Here is a 10001-nt window from a genome sequence, read left to right as displayed (position 1 = left end):
ATATATATTATATATATTATATATATTATATATATTTTATATATTATATATATTATATATTATATATATATATTATATATATATATTATATATATATATTATATATATATATATTATATATATATATATTATATATATATATATTATATATATATATATATATATATATATATATATATATATATATATATATATATATATATATATATATAATATAAATTTATATTAATAGTTTTGCATAGATATAAATAAGCTCTGCACCGCATGTACCAATTGCAGCCCGTCCTCCAAAAATGGGGAGGTAAATGTAACAGCAGAAATAAGTGCAATTATGTACTACTCATAGAAGTCAGTAATAGTACTTATTTTCACTTAGTATTAAATCGTACTGTCAAATATATTGTGAATATTTGAGTTTACCCGAGAAGCTGAACAGAAAACCACAACCCCACCTAACCGTCTTATTGTTTGAAGATAATCATTTTATTGCTTCATAATTACAATTAGTACTTAACCTATAGCTATTTTGATATTACAGTTTTATAAAACTAATAAAACAAAAGTAAAATGTTTCAATAAATTGTAAAGTAACTGAGGATACTTTCCAATTTTGTATAAAATCTCTATTGTTTAATAAAACTGAAAAAGAAATTCCTGATATTTAAAACTTGAGTATAACAATTTGAACTTGAAAATTTCATTCTAAAACTCTGAGTGTCTTATCAGAAAACGAGGAGAATAAATGGGGAGGTAAATGTAACAGTCCCATAAGAGCAACTATGTACTACGTATGACAGGCAGGAAATGCACTTATTACACTTAGTATTAAATGGTACTGTCAATTCTGAGGATGGGTTGACCAATAGGCCAATAATGAAGGTCTCAACAGTGGGAGGCTGCCTCACCACACTGGTGGAACACCTAGAGCGACAAGGAACACAATGGAGGCTCTTATCCCCCTCTAGCATCATGAACATCGGTCATGCAGACCAATAACTGAGACATAAAGGCAAGAAAACAGAAAGCAGAGGGTGGCTGAAGAACTTCAATATCAGACCCTTTTCACATTCAGTTGAAGACGAACAATTTCTTCAAGAACGCAAGAGACCACTCAGGAGTCTACAACCAACCAGTAATGAGTTGACTCCCATGAGTAAACTCTGCAGTTCTCTCTTTTTTTTTTTAGTGAGGGAGATGGTGACTGAAGATGGAGAGGGAGAGGAGAGGAGAGGGATGACTAAAGAGGGAGACGGCGACTGACGATGGAAAAGGAGATGGGTGGGAAAGAGAGGGAGGGTATAAAGGTGTGAGGGGGATGATGGTGTAGAGGAGAGATGGAGGAGGGATTGTGGAGTGGGTGGAGAGGGGCTGTAGAAATGGAGATGTGGGGGTGTGCAGAAAGGAATATGTCCTGGGAGAGACAGGGGAGGTGTGTACTGGGGAGAGACAGGGGAGGTGTGTACTGGGGAGAGACAGGGGAGGTGTGTACTGGGGAGAGACGGGGAAGGTGTGTACTGAGGAGAGACGGGCAAGGTGTGTACTGGGGAGAGACGGGGGAGGTGTGTACTGGGGAGAGACGGGGAGGTGAGTACTGGGGAGAGACGGGGGAGGTGTGTACTGGGGAGAGACGGGGGAGGTGTGTACTGGGGAGAGACGGGGAAGGTGTGTACTGGGGAGAGACGGGGAAGGTGTGTACTGGGGAGAGACGGGGAAGGTGTGTACTGGGGAGAGACGGGGGAGGTGTGTACTGGGGAGAGACGGGGGAGGTGTGTACTGGGGAGAGACGGGGGAGGAGTGTACTGGGGAGAGACGGGGGAGGTGTGTACTGGGGAGAGACAGGGGAGGTGTGTACTGGGGAGAGACAGGGGAGGTGTGTACTGGGGAGAGACAGGGGAGGTGTGTACTGGGGAGAGACGGGGGAGGTGTGTACTGGGGAGAGACGGGGGAGGTGTGTACTGGGGAGAGACGGGGGAGGTGTGTACTGGGGAGAGACGGGGGAGGTGTGTACTGGGGAGAGACGGGGGAGGTGTGTACTGGGGAGAGACGGGGGAGGTGTGTACTGGGGAGAGACGGGGGAGGTGTGTACTGGGGAGAGACGGGGGAGGTGTGTACTGGGGAGAGACGGGCAAGGTGTGTACTGGGGAGAGACGGGGAAGGTGTGTACTGGGGAGAGACGGGGAAGGTGTGTACTGGGGAGAGACGGGGAAGGTGTGTACTGGGGGAGTGACGGGGAAGGTGTGTACTGGGGAGAGACGGGGAAGGTGTGTACTGGGGAGAGACGGGGAAGGTGTGTACTGGGGGAGTGACGGGGAAGGTGTGTACTGGGGAGAGACGGGGAAGGTGTGTACTGGGGAGAGACGGGGAAGGTGTGTACTGGGGAGAGACGGGGAAGGTGTGTACTGGGGAGAGACGGGGAAGGTGTGTACTGGGGGAGAGACGGGGAAGGTGTGTACTGGGGGAGAGACGGGGAAGGTGTGTACTGGGGAGAGACGGGGAAGGTGTGTACTGGGGGAGAGACGGGGAAGGTGTGTACTGGGGGAGAGACGGGGAAGGTGTGTACTGGGGGAGAGACGGGGAAGGTGTGTACTGGGGGAGAGGCGGGGAAGGTGTGTACTGGGGGAGAGACGGGGAAGGTGTGTACTGGGGGAGAGACGGGGAAGGTGTGTACTTGGGAGAGACGGGGAAGGTGTGTACTGGGGAGAGACGGGGAAGGTGTCTTTGAAAATTCTAATAAGAATGTGTTCATTTAACGTTCCCATTAATGACAGTATCTCTCATAACGTTCACCGAGTCGTGAAGAATAACAAGGTTCTTCTGAACGATTGTAATTCAATGAGTCGAGTGACGTGTTCTGCTTGAGACGAGATGGAACCAAGGTCCATCAGGAACCATCAGGAACCATCAGGAACCACCAGGAACCATCAGGAACCATCAGGAACGAAGTACCTGGTGGTTACAAGTTCCAAGTCTGAATGAATGTTACACGAATGTATGAATGTTGAGCACTAGTTTCTCAAGGAATTTTGTAAAATTTGCAATATGCATCATACACGGTGGTGCTAACAATGTTATACACTGTGGTGCTACCAATATTATACACTGTGGTGCTACCAATATTATACACTGTGGTGCTACCAATATTATACACTGTGGTGCTACCAATATTATACACTGTGGTGCTACCACTATTATACATTGTGGTGCTACCAATTTTATACACTGCGGTGCTACCAATATTATACACTGCGGTGCTACCACTATTATACACTGTGGTGCTACCAATATTATACACTGTGGTGCTACCAATATTATACACTGCGGTGCTACCAATATTATACACTGTGGTGCTACCTATATTATACACTGTGGTGCTACCAACATTATACACTGTGGTGCTACCAATATTATACACTGTGGTGCTACCAATATTATACACTGTGGTGCTACCAATATTATACACTGTGGTGCTACCAATATTATACACTGTGGTGCTACCACTATTATACACTGTGGTGCTACCAACATTATACACTGTGGTGCTACCAATATTATACACTGTGGTGCTACCACTATTATACACTGTGGTGCTACCAACATTATACACTGTGGTGCTACCACTATTATACACTGTGGTGCTACCAACATTATACACTGTGGTGCTACCAACATTATACACTGTGGTGCTACCACTATTATACACTGTGGTGCTACCAACATTATACACTGTGGTGCTACCAATATTATACACTCTGGTGCTACCAACATTATACACTGTGGTGCTACCAATATTATACACTGTGGTGCTACCACTATTATACACTGTGGTGCTACCAACATTATACACTGTGGTGCTACCAATATTATACACTGTGGTGCTACCACTATTATACACTGTGGTGCTACCAACATTATACACTGTGGTGCTACCACTATTATACACTGTGGTGCTACAAACATTATACACTGTGGTGCTACCAACATTATACACTGTGGTGCTACCACTATTATACACTGTGGTGCTACCAACATTATACACTGTGGTGCTACCAATATTATACACTCTGGTGCTACCAACATTATACACTGTGGTGCTACCAATATTATACACTGTGGTGCTACCAACATTATACACTCTGGTGCTACCAACATTATACACTGTGGTGCTACCAACATTATACAAAGTAGCGCTAACCACAATATACACTGTGGGGAAAAACCTTTCCATGTCCGGTCTGTTTTTTTGTTTGAATCGTCCGGCTTTTTCGGTAAGGTTAGAAGAAGAAACTTTCAATTAACGTTTTTCATAACGTTTTGCCCTATATCTGTTAACCCTGAGTAGTAAACTGGCATGTTGGGTATCTCCAGAATACCCACTTAAGCAGGAATACGTTTATAATACGTTGGTCGCTGTATGTCCAGGCAGGAAGTAGATACAGGGAAGTTAAGCATACCTGCCACAAAGGGTCAGTGAGTACATTGGCCAGTGCCAGCGTGAGAGAGCAGAGGAGACGCCTGCGAGGCGTCTTCCTGTCTGACCCTGAGGTCAACCTCAACCGGCGCGATGGAGAATAACAGCTGTGACGTGGTCGTGACGTGTTCATGACGTCACCTCTGCTACTGATCAGGGTACGACCAATATGATTAGTTCCTGCTCATTTGCTGCAATGCTATTGGTCAAATTGTAATCCCTTGTGTGTGCCCCACAAGATGCTCTGAGCCGCTGGCAAAACCATTCTCGTGAGGGAGCCCTTACACAGTGAACGTGTCCTGTTCTGTCTATTGGCCAATAGACTGAACACCGTCCATTCCTCACCATCAAGTTACACTCAGCGTCTTTTCGATATATCAAAGTTCGCCTGGAATCGCGTTCGTGAATATATTGTTCAGAAGCCTAAGTGACAAACCACCAGAGCGAAACAGACTGGTATCAGGTAACCCCTGGTGACAAGTGGAGATCGTCTGTGAGTGACCTAGAGTGAATAAGGAGTGCCGCCGCCTAAGTAACCTGTGTGTGACTTTACCACAAGTGTACCTGCATGGTACCACATAACCTGCAGTAGCCAGCCGTCACTCGGTCCAGAGCATGTAGCTAGTACCTCAGTACCTCGTGTAGCCTGGAGGCGCCCGCCGCTGCCCTCACTGTAGCACGTGATGTCACCACCCTTATTCACCGCCAGTGCCAGAGTGTGTGCGTGTGTCGGTTATACATACAGCGCGCCCTCCTGCGAGTACCCCCATTTCAAGTACGGTTTGTGGGAAACCCTGTCGTCAATGGTCTCACTTCAGAACGAGGAAACCAGCTATCAGGCCACCTATGAGTGCTTGCATAAATGTGCCTGAGTGAGTGAGTGAGTGAATAAGGAGAGGTACCCTGTCTGTAAGTACTAGATCTTGTCATTGTTTTATTGTGTCTGTGTTGATCTCAGTATCAACCACAGTTCTCACCTTTCATACCTGTCACAGGTATAGGTGAATCGACAGTGTATGCGTGTTTATCTGTGTGGTATCACTGCATTTTACTCGTCTGTGAATGTGAGCTTCACATACTTCTTCTTCTTGAGAATAGGTGCAGTTTGCATGAAGGGGTAACCCTCCCGATGACTGCACCAGGACAGATGTAAGGAGACGCGTTGATGGTAAAGAGGAGAAGAAAGTCAAAAGCGGTAGACGTGATGGGCCGTAGAGAGAGGAGTGGCGACGAAAACAGAGGCGAACGTCAGAGGGAGACGCCCCGCACCGGGGGGGGCGGGGCGTCATGGTCACGGTGGCAGCTGATCCAGGCACGGCGTAGCGGGGCGCGCAAGACGGGAACTAATATTTCTCCGGTAACTTACGGTACGGAAAGCGCAAGCGGTACGCTTCCCAAACCACCCACAGGTCGGCGGGCAGCCGGCCATCAGGCTGTACCCTCGGCTGAGACATCCTGTCCGGCACCCTATAAACAAACTTCTTTGACGACACCCAGATGGTTGACGAGCACCACGGGATCGGAAGCACCCGGGCATCCCGATAAGGGCCCAACTCCGGACCCTCACCGGGCACGACCCCAGCAGACGGGACTAGGCAACCCCCAGACCGGGGCAAGGAAGGAGGGGGAACTGCAGGCGCGGCAGCGACCCCACCACAGGGCACAGGAGCTGAGGCCCCCTGGCGCACATCTTTACGCAACTTCACGACGAGGTCCCAACCATCAGGGACAACCCCCCACTGCGGGGACCCAACAGCAGGAGACGCAGGAGGGGGGGCACAGGGAGCAACGTCGGAGCCCCGCACAGCACCATCATCCTCGGCGGGGGACGCCAGCTGAGCACCATACTCCCCCACCTCTTCCCAAGGCACACCACGAAGGGGGGAGACACTCCGAGCCCGCCGCGAACGCTTCGAGACAGGCCCCACCACACCACGCCCAGCAGGCCCCGCCGCAGGCACAGCCTCCACCGTCATATCCACACAGGCCACACCCGCACCGTCCGAAGAGTCCACAGAGGCCACATCACCCACACTGTCTACATCATCCACGGAAACAGCCTCAGAACACCGACGCGCACGCTTCTGCAAAGGAACGGGAAGAGCAGAACTACAGGAGGCAACACACTCAGGCACGGCAGGCACCTCACCACGCCGAAGCACCCCCTCCAAAACGGCAGAACCCGCGTCCCCGGGAGTCGGTAACACATCCACAGGCGGGGGCGGAACATGAACCTCCACCGGGACACCGTTCACTACACACAGCTCAGGCGACAGCCCGACACCCTCACACACCGGCTGAACAACCCCAGGGGCCACAGCTGGCACTAAACGTGTCGCACAGGCCGGAGAGCTCTCCTCAACAGGCGGAGCAGCAGACAGGCAGTCAGGTGCCTCAGGCACAGCACCCACACCGCCGGAACGCAACAGGGGCGGAAAATCCTCCGCACGAAGAACATCCACACGACCAGTCGCACCCACGTCACACGCAGCAGCCAGATGACCCTCGTGACCACACCGATAACAGGTGCGCGGTTGACCCCGGTACTGGCAGCAGAGCGTGTATCCCAACACGGACATCGACGACGGTACACTACCCTTCAGTGACATCGTCAGGGTGCGGGAGCCGTCAAGCATACCAACACAGTGCCCGGCAACGACCTTGTTCCAACCAACACTCAACACTGTCCCAAACCGTTCGAAACAGGAGGTTAAAAAGTCGTCCTGAAATTCGAAGGGGGCACCATGCACCGTCACAGACGTCAAGGTGACACTAAGATTCACCACCTTAACGGAGCCAGCAGTATCAGGGAGAGGGTAAACACGCCCCTCACACCGCTCGAGAAACGCCTGAAAGGCAGCCTGGAGGCGGAACTTTACCACAGCACGGTGGCCCTGAAGCAGCTGGATGCCCACCAGGTCAGACAGCTGCACATGCAGCACGTCCACGAGGGCGACACCAACCAATGGATGGTCCACCGGCACCGTAAACGCCAGACCAGCTGACAGCGTCCTCTGCAATGGAGGGCGAAACGTCCCCATGGCGAAGCAAATGTCACCCCGTCAGTGGCAAACCACCACCAGCAGGGCAAACAAGCGATCTCCCAACGTAAACACTAGCCAGGGCGGAGAGACCTCAGGAACGTCCGACCCGGCCGGCAGTCACCACGCAACTCCGCTTCACATACACCACACATTTAGTTATTGTGTGACATTATTATTTTGCATGTTATTGCCTGTCCCATTGACAGTGTTTTGTGATTTATTGCATATCATCATTACCCAAGTATCCAGTTGGAACTCTTGTGATCCCTTTGCATACCGGCAGTTAGGTTGCCGTGTTAATGATTGGCTGTCAACTGCGTTAAGTTAGGTGTTTCGCCACGAGTGGATCCGAGTCGTTTAGCCTGACGTCAAGAGTCTCGCTAATGTAACCATAGCCTTTCTGACGCCAATCTAAAGTAAATAAAGCACCCTTTGTATTAGTGGTTAAATTAGTAAATAAACTACTGTTAAGCTTTATGCGGTGTTTCCGTTGAACCACTTCTGAATACTGCCAACATTACTCAAGCCTTCAGCTCTAGGTGTCTTCAACACCGAGTTGCTTATATTCACTAAACTATAAATGTGATGAGGCCCCTAGGAGTCCCTTAAAGTGTTAAATCATTGAGGAGATTCCAACGATTAACGTGGAGCAAGACCAGGTGAGGCTAGTCTGAGAAGAGACCCTCAAGGACTCTAACTCGACCTTGCTCCCAGGCCGTGTACGGTTGCTCTCGTATTTTCTATTCTGCTAATTCCGACAGTTTCGTGAAGCATCTGCCACATGTACATTGGCGACGAACGCATTGCAGTCGTGAAAGCAAAAAAAGAAAACCCCCACAATAACGTTTTGAAACTTTATGAGAATTTCCTGCCCACCTAACCTACCAGAGAACCCTTAACTTACTGTTGAAGAAAATCCCAAATTTGTTTTTTTTTTTTTCATTTTCAAATTACGTCCACTTTCGGCCATATGGATAAACGGCCTTAAACGACATTATTTTTAAGAGGACAGGTTGCGTCATCAGTCGTCTTGAAGCAATACAGGAGAAGACAGTGAGACGTGCTTCAAGCAGACGGTCACGGGTATTTGTAAGGGCATGCTTCCAGAGAGCAGGTCTATGGTTAAAGAGAGAGAGGAGGGAGATTTTTTCTTCTTCTCTTGAGAGTGAGGAGAGGAAGAGAGCTAAGAACTATTTGAGAAATGTTTGATCATCTATTATGAGTGATGTGTAGGGAGGTTGGCGGGTGAATTATTGAGCAGTTGGTTATTGTTTATCAGGGACGTCATCCCAATGGAATGTGTCATGTTCACAGAAAATGGTACCATCCGTTTTCTATGTGCGGCGGCTGAGACGCCAGAGAGAGAAGGTAAACAATAGAGCGTACAGGACGCCCGCCAAGCTTGGTGGCTACTAGTCATGTAATCATATTAAGTATTAAAGTCAGTAACCAAGTCATGACTTTACATCAACCCTACAACCAAGACTTCCTCAGTAACACACAAACACCACATTGGCGACGAGGATGAACTGTGAACGCAGGTATTTGTTCAGTTTCAAACACAAGGGAGAAGCATGCTGCCTGGAGGAGGAAGAGAAGCTGTGAGCGCCATACCCGATGCTGTATGCTAACCGATGCTGTGTGCTAACCAATGCTGTGTGCTAAACGATGCTGTGTGCTAACCGATGCTGTGTGCTACCCAAGCTGTGTGCTACCCAAGCTGTGCTGAAGAAACTGTACTGAGGAATCTGCCGACGTTGTGTACGAAACGACGCTTTGATGTGTACAAAACCTGATGTTTTGGTTACGAAACGACGCTTCATGCTACAAAATTCATCACACTGTACCGACTGCTGTACCAACTGCTGCTGTACCAACTGCTGCTGTACCAACTGCTGCTGTACCAACTGCTGCTGTACCAACTGCTGTGCCAACTGCTGTGCTGCTGCTGTGAGTAGGAACAACACATGTACACAAGGGCTAGGTAAGAAGTCAGTTGCTGCTATATTGTGCACTGTTGTGAACTTTTGCATTAAAATGCTTGTGTGCTTTGCAAAATTAAAGTAATTACAGTGAATTCTTGACTAACATATTCAGTGCAGTAAGTGTTTAATATTCTGAGGAACATTTAAGTGATAAGTTACATTTGTTCAGTAAAAATGGCAAATATACCTCAGTTTCCTGCATTTGATCCTGACTGTGACCAGACAAACCTGTCACAGAGGTGGGTCAAATGGCTTAAAAGGTTTGAAAATTTGTTGATAGTTTCTGACATCAAAAGTGCTGAAAGAAAGCGTGCCTTTCTACTTCATTATGCAGGTGATAGAGTTTGTGACATCTTTGACACACTGAAAGACACTGGTGGTTCCAAAGATTATGATACTGCCAAAGCCAAACTAACAGAGCATTTCAAACCAAGGCAAAATACTGCAATGGAAATTATGCATTTCAGGAGAGCAAAACAACTCTCTAATGAAACTGTGGATCAA

Source organism: Procambarus clarkii, chromosome 75 (genome assembly GCF_040958095.1).
Source record: "Procambarus clarkii isolate CNS0578487 chromosome 75, FALCON_Pclarkii_2.0, whole genome shotgun sequence".
NCBI lineage: Eukaryota > Metazoa > Arthropoda > Malacostraca > Decapoda > Cambaridae > Procambarus > Procambarus clarkii.
This window is presented reverse-complemented; position numbering follows the sequence as displayed.